The sequence below is a fragment of the Mustela lutreola genome, chromosome X (assembly GCF_030435805.1).
Source record: "Mustela lutreola isolate mMusLut2 chromosome X, mMusLut2.pri, whole genome shotgun sequence".
Taxonomy (NCBI): Eukaryota; Metazoa; Chordata; class Mammalia; order Carnivora; family Mustelidae; genus Mustela; species Mustela lutreola.
In genome coordinates, this window is record NC_081308.1 from 120,653,446 (window position 1) to 120,665,671 (window position 12,226).

The window sequence follows — 12,226 nt, forward strand, 5'->3', positions numbered from 1 at the left end:
GCTGTTGGCCTCATGCATTCGGGAAATAGAGGTCGTCCATTCCTTGCCACCAGCGTACTGCAGCCACCAGCCAAACTAGACTACTCGAAATTTCCTTTCTATCATCTCTGGCCTCTGGCCTTTCTAATTTCCATACCTTTCTCTCCCTTCCAAGTTGAGGTTAAGGTCCCCTCCCCAAAGTTCTCATTTTGGACTCATCACAGAACGCGTCAGTTTGTGTCTGTCCACCCCACTAGACTGTAAACCATTAAGTCTCCTCCCAACGAGATCTCTTCCCTAGGGAAGTGTGTACACATCTCTGTTACTGCATGTGTAGGTTAAAAAGACATATTCAAGGGGTGCCTGGGTGGTTCAGTGGGTTAAAGCCTCTGCCTTCAGCTCAGGTCATGATCCCAGGGATCGAGCCCCACATCAGGCTCTCTGCTCAGCGGGGAGCCTGCTTCCTCCTCTCTCTCTGCCTGCCTCTCTGCCTACTTGTGATCTCTGTCTGTCAAATAAATAAATAAATAAAAATCTTTTAAAAAGACATATTCAACATTACATCATACTTTTATATATTTTTAAATGTTTTTCATATATATATATATTTTAAAGATTTTTGTTTATCTTTTTGACAGACAGAGATCACAAGTAAGCAGAGAGGCAGGCAGAGAGGGGGTTGGGAAGCAGGCTCCCTGCTGAGCAGAGAGCCCAATGAGGGGCCGGTTCCCAGGACCCTGAGACCATGACCTGAGCCGAAGGCAGAGACTTAACCCACTGAGCCACCCAGGCACCCCATACTTTTATATTTTTTAACAGAAGAATTATTTTTGTCATAAAATTATGCTGTAGGAAGGAAAGCTCAAAATAAAACTTTGGAGGAGCAGTTTTATTCCATGGGACATTATATGCGCTTCCTCAAAGAAGTATAGTCTGTAATAATGAGTTATCAACATTCCTCCTCATTTGCCGGTATGATTGTGGCGTCTCGGGGGTCAGTGGCGAGCCCATGGGATTCAGGTTGAAGTTTTGACTTTCCCAATAAGTGACTTGGAGCAAGTCAGCCCTTTTTTGCCTATGGTATATGAAATAAAGAAGTTAGTTACGCTAGATGATTTTTAAGGTGTCCACAAGCTCTGGTACATTCTGATCTGTGATTTAATTTTAGTAGGCAGTGCTAGGGATTACCTTCTTTCTATGATATTCTCATTTTGATAATCTAGTGTCTGACTAGCTGATCTCTGCGAGCCCCTTGAAGCAAGGACTTCCAGGCTTACCTCTTTTCTTTTGGTTCCATCTTCCCCAGCAGGTCAAGAATTAAAAAAAAATTTTTTTGAATGCTTAAGGGACTTTTTTATAGGCGGATGTCCCCTTATTCAGGCACTATTACGTTTCAAAAATAATAAGTTGAGCAGTACAGTGTTAGGGAGGAGTTCATAGACTCAGTAGATGGGGGGGGGGGGCTGGAAAACCACCTAGTGCACATGCCCCAGCTCTGGTGAGAACTGGATGGAAATCATCCTGAACCTGTGACTTACTGTCTTCATCTTAAACATCTTTTACCAGAGTCCAAAGCCGCCTTCTTCAGGAGGTACAAGCAGGTCTTTCTGAAAACAATCCTAGATTCCTCAGAATGTAGCCTGGTGTGCTGTTCTCCTTCTGTAACCTAACTGCAGGCAAACGGCCTGTCCATCTCAGTGGAATAATCTTGCATTTTTTTAAAGCTTTCATGTCCAAACCTTGGCTTTAGACATTTAAAACAATCTAATTCTCTCTCTCTTTTTTCTTTTCTAGCCTCTTAGTTGGATATAATACTGTTTGTTTCTATGATCCCCAACACTGCCAAAAAACCCCACATATGGTACATATTATATAGTATGTTTTATATTTACCCTCCTACCCCTAATAGTAATAGAGACCCTGGTTGCAAATTTCTCATTCTTCTTGAAACCCCAGGCTTTCTTTGACACCAGTACCCAATTTCGCATTTAAGTGTGAATATCTTAAATTGGAAGCTTATGGGAAAGTTGGGGGAAACGTTAGATCATTAAGAAAATCATGTGCTTAACCACGTGGGAGCCTCTTAAATACAACTTTGGTGGTCATGACCCTGGCCAGAAGGGGAAGCCTGTGATGTCACCCCTTCCCCGAGTCCCAGTTTCACGGATAGTATCTCTGAATGGAATTGTCTGAGGGAGATTGTTCCTTGTGAAAAGTTCACATGATGGAGTTTGAAGAGCTTGTTTCACTCGGAGCCCAGCGGGACAGAGTGGTTTGGAATGCAGCATTCACAGTGTTCTGTTTGGCTGAAAGCTGTCACAGGGAACAAGTACTTAGCAAACAGCATGAACAAGGATTTGAACTAGAAAACGAGAAGGGCCTTGACAACTTTGTAATAGTGGCTTGTCTCCTCCAAAACTGCTCAGTGCTCCACAAGAAGGTAATAAAGAAGACTAGGAAAATACATAAATACATCTGGGTCTCATTCAAAACAACCCAGTATAAGAGTGTCCTAATTTGGGTCAAGTTTGAACGGAGGTTACCGGGTCGCTGTGGCCATCTCTACTTTACTTCAGCTGATTGGATTTTTACCTCTTTTTAAGGCAATAGCCTCAGACTAAGTCTGTGCTTACAGGATGTCCACACAACCTGTTGAAAATAGATCGATCAATCAACTGCTTAGTCTGTTTTCACAATGCTAAATGCCTGGGTCAAATGTTTTTCTTTTTATATTTCTCTGAATTACCTGAATAGACTTGTTGATAGTACTCTTGGCTTTTCAAACAGAATTATGTGTAATTTAACAGGGCTGTTCTTTCAGTATTTACATTTCCTTTGCTTAAAAATTGGTTCTTCCTCTGTCTTTTTTTTTTTTTTAAATGGGGATATAATTGACAAATCCAACAGAAAGATATCTAAAGCATACAATGTCATGATTTGATGTACTTACACATTGTAAAAGCCCCCCCCCAACTAGTTAATTAACGAGTTCTTCCTATTTCTCAAGATCTCTTTTTAATATTCCCAATTTCAGGTGCTGTCTGTGCCTTATAGATGGAGCCTGAATCTTTGTGGCTGAGGAAATGTAGGTACAGCAGGTGGCATGCGTGACAGTCGAAGGCTCTGTTACGAGGCTGTCTTCAGGGATGCTGCGGGAGCCCTCCTGCTTAAGGTAAAACATGGATCTAAGACAGTGCTTATCACAATGAAGGTTACATTTATACCTGCGTCCGCCCTGTAACGGCTGGCGTTCTAGCAGGGAGCCAGTAGTTGCTATATAAAGGGCCAAGAGAGCACAGTACCCACCCTCAATGCATGTTAATAGACTCAGTGGAGAGCTTTAGCGTTGTGTATGGACATACCCTGGTTCATTGACTTCAGTTTAAAAAGAGATCAAATCCAATTAGACAACCTCTTCCAAATTCAATTCACTTCAACAAATACTGTTAGGATGCCAGGCACTGTGCTACCTCATGCAAAGCATTTGGATTTTATTTTACCTTTTCAGTTTGTTGTGGCATCATGTCAGCACAAGTTAAGTTGGTAAATATTGAGGTTTTGTTCAGAAGCTTCAAGAATGCCTTTTCTCATTATAACTCCTGAAAATTGTAGAATTCTCTTCTCTGCTTGGAGGGCCTTCATCTGGAACGCCTATTCCTTGCCTGGATACAGACTCAGGTATTTCAGAGATGAAGACGTAGTACTTATCAGTGCTTTGTGTCATAGCCCTTTGGTTTTTGGGGTCCTGTTGGTCTCAAGAGGAATTAGTGGATGTGCTAATTAGTAGCATTTAGGTTGTTTTAATGATAGATTCTCTTCTGGGGGGGTGGTTTCCAATTTTAGTGCTGTCTAGTGGAAATATAATGCAAGCCATGGGGTGCCTGTGAGTGGCTCAGTTGGTTAAGCACCGGACCCTTGATTTCGGCTCGGGTCATGATCTCAGGGTCCTGGGATCGAGCCCTGTGTGGGGCTCCCTGATCAGCAGGGAGTCTGTTTGAGAATTCTCTCCTTCTGCCCCACTGCCAAATAAATAAATAAATCCTTAAAAAAATAAATAATGCAAGCCTCACATGTAATTCTAAATTTTCTGGTAGCCACATTAAAAAGAATAAAAAGAAAAAGGTGAATTAATTTTAATATATTTTATTTCGCTGTCCAAAATAATTTCATTTAAACATGCAGTCAAATATAAAAATTGCTAATGATATATTTTACATTATTTTTTAAATCTTGTTCGTCTTGGAAATTTGGTATATGTTTTGTATTCACAGGCATTTGCCTTCTCTGGACTTCGGTCTTGGCACATTTTACGTGCTCAGTACGTGCACTAGGCTAGGGACTCCTGTATTAGAGAGCACTGTCCTAAATGGACGTAGCTTCCAAATGGGGTAGAGCTTATGGTAACTCAAGTACATTGACCCCCCTTGAGGGATTCAACAGCTATACTCAGCTCCATCAAGAATTTGAATCCCTGTTGTCAGATCTGGCTTTATCAGCCACTTTGCTTCAGGAACAGTGACTGTGGTTCTTAGGTTGAGTACTGATTTCTCCCTTCTTTCAAAATGTGCCTTTAGTCAGCTATTACTCCATGGACTTGTTTCCTGAATTACAGGATTCAATAAGGAGGGGAACACCTTAAGGCTTGAGATAGATAATTTTATAGTAGAGAGAAAAGGAAACGCTTCTCTTAGCAGTAAATAAATGTTCTCACTCCCTTTCACCACAGCAGCGCTGACTTGAGGAACTACTGCATGTAAGGCCATGTGCTAGATGCTCTGAGGGAAATAATGATGACCAAGACATGGTTCCTGACCTCAGGAGCTCAGAGTATACTGTGAGTGAGGCAGTACACAAAAGAGTTCAAATACACATATGCGCGCATCTGTGCACACGCACACCCACACACTAAGACAAACTGTATTTTAGCAAGTGACTTACTTGTATTAGGGTCACAGACTAGGGAGAGCTTAATTCCAGCTCAAGAGATTTAGGAGCTCACCGTGGAAGAGGTAACTGAACTGAGCCTCAAAGAATCACATATAATCACTCCCAACACATACAGACTCAAATTTGAAGTAGGTCCTAACAGAGTCAAAATTCTCTGATGGCCGGGAGATTTTCTGCATACGTTTTCTGCACCGGGTCAGTCTTCAGTGAAATTATTTTCCATCCTCACAACGTGCCCCTTGGTGCCAGGGTCAGAGACTCCACAGGGCCGAAGTTAGCTCCAACCGAATGTGGCTTCTCCAGTGTTACTTGACTATGTTCATCGCCTTCTCAAGCTGGGGCTCCAGCCATAGGCTCTTTGATTAAAATTAATGTTCTTTGAGGTCTGACTTTCCTGTTATATAGCTACTGATTTTCATTTTCATTGTTGGCTTTAGAAGGGGAGTAGGGAGCATTTAATTGTTATGCTTATCAGATTTATTTGTCAAGCGTTTTGCAGTTTACCAAGTGTTTTTGCATAGATAATTACATTTGATTCTTTTAGTTTCTTTATCTGACAACAGTACAGATTAAAAAAAAAAAAAAAACTGCAGCCAAGAGAGGTACAGACTTGCCCCCAGTCCTTTGGCTAGCAAGTGCTGGAGCTGGATGCAGCCATGGTCTTCTGACTTTCTGGCCAGAGTGTCCTCATCTTGTCTTTCCTCTTCTCCAAGTCCTATCCTTCAAGGGCTGAGAGATAAGAATATGTAGGCTAGCTCTCTTTTAAGAAATTTAAGGAACAAAAATCCAATCACTAACAACAGATAAATAAGAGAGGGATTACTCACATTGTAAAATAGTTATTCTATTGGTTAAAAAAGTGTCCTTCTCTGGAGGGGTTAGCATATAATTTCATTTACAAAAATATCTTCTGCGCGATAGCTAAGGAGGGCATTTATTAGGTGAAGTAAAGTATACATAGCTCCACGGAGTGAGTTTCTTGAAACTGGCAAGAATATTTTCTTCATATGTCAGTTTTCTATTTCCAGAAATATGTCTGAACTCGAAACCTCTGAAATCAGTGAAGAATTTCAAATTGAGTAGGGTTTTTTTTCTTTTTTTCCTGGTAAAACACTCTTTTTCATATTCAATGAGTTTCACAGGATGGAATGCATTTTATTTTCCAAACCATAAAAGTAAAAAGTAAAAACCATTGCTCTGCCTTTAGGAAATTTCACTTCTAGTTCCTTGTTTTGGTGAAACCCCCTTCTAGTTCTGTTTTCAATGGTGTTCTGAAGAATCATCAGCCTTAACAATGGCGTGGAAGAATCAGATGTGACATACAATGCAACCAATTAACAAGAAAACCCCAGAAACAGCAAAACCTACTGGCATGGGTCACAACCTTATATATTTCGTATCTTATTACCATTTGATATACATCGAGATGAGGCAAATAAGCAATTTTAATGGGAGAGAAATGAAACTTCGGCTGCATTAAGTATTGACCTATAACATAACAAGAAATGTTATTCATTTTCTTCAAAACTGCAATGTTGGTGTATGGTTTTTGTTGGAAAAGTAAGATCAGCAGATAACTGCCAGAATTAGGGGAAGAGATGTACTATTAAAATGCTGTATGATTGGACGTCGCTAAATGCAGTACGGCTAAGTATAAAGAGCCCTCTTCTTAATTGAAAGCATTTTCAAATGATAAAAGGTAGAGTGCTGAGTAAATATTTCTGGGAAGTTTCTGTTCTGACACATGGAGGGTTTGAGTGCTATTTTGACCTCTTATTAGCATTCCCTAGCAACATCCACCTCCCATACTTGGAATTGCTGGAAAGGTTTTAACTGAAATTACAGTATTTTTCTGCCCAAGAAGGGAAAGCAACATATTTAACACAGAAGGGACTGTGAATGTAAGTTAGCTTCAGTCCCAGAGATGTACCCTGTGATGACATCATGCATCTCCACTTTGATTCATATATTGATTGCTGAAGGAATTTTGTATAGACTGAAAATTGTACACCAAATTGTGCTGGGGGAGGAACTCTGGACCAGGAGGTGAGAGGCGGGGTTCTCAGTCCTAGCTTGCCGTGCCTTCTCTGGACTTGAGTTTCCTCATACGTAAAATGGGGGGAAGGTTGGACTCCGCAATATCTTTCTTTTTTTTCTCTCTAATTTTATTGAGGTATAATTCACAAATAAAATTGTGAGATATTTAAAATGTACAACCTGATGATTTGATGTCTTTATACACTGTGAAAGGGTTTCCCCCACCTCGAGTTGATTAACACATCCATCACCTTATATGTACGCCTTTTTTAAAAAATTAATTAATTAATTAATTAATTTGACAGAGAGAGAGATCACAAGTAGGCAGAGAGGCATGTACGCCTTTATTTTTTATGCTGGGAACATTTAAGTTCTACTCTCCTAGCTGATTTCAATTATACAATATGGAGTTATCAACTGTAGTTACAATGTACAATCTCGTTTTTTTTTGTTTGTTTGTTTTTTAAGATTTTATTTATTTATTTGACAGACAGAGATCACAGGTAGGCAGAGAGGCAGGCAGAGAGAGAAGGAAGCAGGCTCCTCGCTGAGCAGAAAGCCCGACACGGGGCTCGATCCCAGGACCCTGGGATCATGACCTGAGCCGAAGGCAGAGGCTTTAACGCACTGAGCCACCCAGGCGCCCCTACAATCTCGTTTTTTATCTCTAAATTCTACCTCTTCTTTGCTTCCATGCACCCACATGCAATATACACTATTTTCCTTGGTCACATGATTAACAATCCTTCAGGTTCGCAATTGGAGTAAAAGTGCTACTTTGGGGAAACTTGCCATAGTAACTAAATTTCCACTGCAAAAACAGAACCCTGAAAGGGCAACATTTCTGATGTAGTTTTATCCCCCAGATGCCCTTGGACCGTATGGCACTTGCATATATTAGTGATGCAAATCCAGAAGAAGAACAAGACCAAGATATTATGACCAAGACACTTGGTTTGCGTTGGAATGCCCCATGCAAACAGCATATCAGAACTCATGAAGTGGCATTGGGCTTGAACTCATGGAAGGCATGCCAGTCTACAAAGAATCCAAACGGCAAATGTTGGGATGAGAGTGGTCCATTGTTCTTCTTGAAATGCAACTTGACACTGAATCTGAAGAGATTGGAAAAAAGTATGAATTTGATCATTTGACTAAAGTCATTTCCCCTCTGTGGACACCCGTGACCTCATCTATAATATGAGGGCATAAAACTTGGCCTAACATTCTGTCTTTTTCCATTTGAATTTTTTTTTTTTTAACAGGAGTGGATTTAACACTTGCATGTTGGAGGGAAAGGAGAAAGCAACTTCTTCTTCTTCTTCCTTTTTTTTTTTTTTTTACTTTTTAAAAAATTTATTTTTAATATATTTTATTTGTTTATTTATTTGACAGAGAGAGAGATCACAAGCAGGCAGGCAGAGGGGTTTGGGGAAACAGGCTCCCTACCGAGCAGACATCCTGATGTGATGCAGGCTCCATCCCAGGACCCTGAGATCTTGACTTGAGCCAAAGGCAGAGGTTTAACCCTCTGAGTCACCCAGGTGTCCCTTCTTTTTTTTTAAATAAAAGGTTTCACTTATTTATTTGAGAGAGAGAGAGAGAGAGAGAGTGAATGAGAGAGAGTGCACAAGCCAGTGGGGGAGGGGGAGAGGCAGAGGGAAAAGCAGACTCCAGGCTGAGCAGGGAGCACTATGAAGGGCAGGGCTGGGGGGGAGGCTCAGTGTGGGGCCTTGATGCAGGCGCTCTATCCCAGAACCTTGGGATCATGACCTGAGCTGAATGAAGGCTGACACTTAATCAAGGGACGCTACCAGGAGCCTTAGAAGAAAGCAACTTCTGAGTTGAGGGGGAGTTCTGGAAGAATCAAGGTTCAGGGATAGACTTCACTGCCTTTCCAGTTTTGTCCACTGTTTGCTGCCCTTTTCCTCTCAGGTTAAAGGACTAACAAAAGTGATGTTATAACACTCTACGTCCATGTGTGTCAGTGGAGTATTGAGCCAGTAATAAAAAACGAGTACTGACTTATGGACTCCTGGCTTCATCTCTGTCTTCCTTTTCGGGCCTCTGGTCATCTCATTGCCATCTTGCAAAGCTGTTGTGAGGATCAAGTACATCATCATGTCTCCTAAACACTTGCTGTTTGGAGGGCGGGTTGGTAGTGACGTGAGGGCAAAGTGAATGCTGCTTTATAGGTTTTGTTTATTTCATTTAACTAAATTGTACATAAAGCTCATTTTTGCCAGGTACTCTTCTAAGAGTTACAAATACTAACTCATTTAGTTTTTATAACATGGATTATAAATTGCCTAAAGTCGAACAGCTAGTCGAACTACATTGCCTAAAGTCGAACAGCTAGTGACAGCAGAAACTAAGACCTGCCATCTGGGACACCTGGCTGGCTCAGTCAGTGGAGCATGCGACTCTTGATCTTGGGGTCATAAGTTGGAGCCCCACGTTGAAGGTGGAGATTACTAGAAAAACAAACAAACCAACAACACCCCCCCCAAACCCCTACAATCTTTAAAAGCAAAACAAAACTAAACCCCGAGCAGAGCAGTCTGGCTCCACAATCCATGCTTTTAACCTCTGTGCCCATGGGGTACGGAGTTATCTGGTATAATTCTCCATGTGTCTAACTCTGAAAGTGCAGCAGGTTTTGTGAATAACCCGCAGGCGTCAGCAATTGGACAGCCCCTTGGCCTTCGTGGTCCTGTCAACCTGATTTAGACCTAGATCCCGGGAATGTGACATTTCTCCAATCCTGGGTTTACCACTGTCGAACTCCGTCCACCCTTCACACACCAGGATTTTGTGTTCTCTGATCCCTGTCCTATAGGTTTTCTTAAGTTCTCAGACTGTCTACTGAATTGCAGATGTTCTTATAAGCCTGTTGGTTTATACAAACAGCCAGGAAATTGAGCAAGGAAAGACAGTCATGTCGATAATAGCTTTTGTTTATTGAACAATTACTACTTGCCATGCACTGAGATAAACTCTTTGCCTGTGTTATCTCATAATCCTCCCATTAAACTTATGAGGTGGCTGCTGTTATTAACGTCATATTATAGATGAAAAAAAAACAAAGGTCACACAGGCCAAGTAAGTAACCCAAGATCACACTTCTAAGTACCTGGTAGAGCCAGAATTTTGACTTGGGAGATATCTGATCCAAAGCTCTTGGATTTAACTGTTACTTTATGTACCTCTAGCATTTTTCTGCAGCTCCTGTTGACATGCTTCATTCTGCCTCAGTGGGTCATAATTTTAATACAAGCATACCATTCTCTTATAATATCACAAACTATTTTGAGATTGTAAGGGAGCATTTGCCTTGGCCATAACTGGACATCTTGTGTAATGGATCTTCATTAACTGTTGCCTTGTCTCAGAGAAGTTATGAAAAGAGACTGAGAGGCTTTAACTAGGCCAAGGGGATGAGGGCATGCCATGTATCATACTCCTATGGGTTTTTTGAAGGCAGAGCTTGGGTCTTCTGGATAGAAAGGATACAAGAATGTCGTGAATAAAATACAGGAATTGTTATTATAGTGGATGGAAACATCTCTAGGGCTTGTGATTATACAATATCCCCCCTTTTTTTTTCCTGTTTGGAGAATAAATGATTGCTGCTCTCAAATGCAGTTTGGTTTGAAAGCAACTGAGATGGTATTAAAGCTATGGATGATGCTAAAATATCCATATGAGAAGGCTAAATTAACCAAGCCATACTTTAAAATCCATTTGACTTTATTAATCTTTGTAACTTAAGTGACACTCCCAATCCGAAGGGATTCTGTATGCCTTGGGTCTAACTCTAATTGCCAGTTAATAAAAATTCCAGTGTATCCTTAATCAGCCAATTAACTGACCTAACAATTATAATAGGGAGAGAAGGTGGGAGGGGTCGAGACTGGGAATAACAATCCGTCAAGGTAGAGTAGAATTCTTCAGAGGTTAATGGTGGACACCCTTTAAAGTAAAAGGATTGTCTTCTACCTTGATAGGTTCCTGTTTTTCTTTCCTTTCTACTTTCCCTGACATTTGTAATTGTTGGAACCCCTAATTGGCTGATTAGCTAATTATGAGGAGGGGTGGAGAATGGCTTAAAGATATATAGGATATAGATATATTTTAAAAACACATGGTTCTTTATTCTCTGAAAAAATATTTATGTGAATATTTATTCAGTACAGCTTATTATTATTATTATATGAAATTTAGAGCATCTTTTTTTTAACTGTGACTGTTGCCTCCTAATTTATAAATGCCACAGCCTTAATATATAGAGTGAGACGGAATATAAGGTGAAAAGTCTGACATTAGCCAAGTGAGTTATTGTTTTTACTTGAATGGATCTTCATAAAAATTTTAAATAACAGTAAGACAGCAAGTATCTTAGTTAAAAGAGTATATTATTGGAACAAAGAGTGTATTATTGGGACTATTTTTATTTGTATGCTGAAAATTGTAATATGAGAGTCCTGCAACAAGTGTGCATGTAGGTAAAGTTTACCATTTTATAAATATTCTCAGAAGTTGATAAGAAAAACATTTAAGAATACAAAGAACTGATTTTTTAAAAATATATCTGCCAACAGTAAATTTGGACATCTGCTCAAGGCCCAACCCCAGAGTTGTAAAGAGCTCTTTAAGATTTCTGAATTATATGTAATAATTGAGTACTTTTATCAATACTCATCTAGACTCTTGTCACTGGCATGGGGAAATCGAGCATTTTGGAATTGGAAGGAACCTTCGAAATCACCTAGTTCTGCTTTCTCATTGAACAGAAGAGGACTCAGAGGTCCAGAGAGGGGGAGGGACTTACCAAAGGTCGCAGGAAATTTCTGGCTGAGGTGGGAGCAGGTCTCTGGATTCCCAGTCCTGTGTTCTTTCCTTTCTTCCTATCTTGCCCTTAAAAAAATGATACAGAAGGCCAGAGGGCAAATGTCAACCTCCATATTCTATTAGAGACTGTTTTGATGCAAAATCTGTTGCTCTCTGAGTCTGGTTTCCTTCATTTTTTAATCATTCCTCAATGGCCAACTCAGAAGCCATATGTCTAGTTTTATTCTTCTGAGTTCCCCTTTCACTAATGCATTATTAACATGTCTCTTTCTGTCTTGAAATGTTCTCCGGGGGGAGATAACTGGGTCCTGAATTAGGAAGTGGAAATGACTGTAGGATCTATTCCTTTTAGTCTGATGGATAGGGAAGTGCTGCCCTCTCAGTTCTCCCAAGATCCTGCCTAAAAATGATT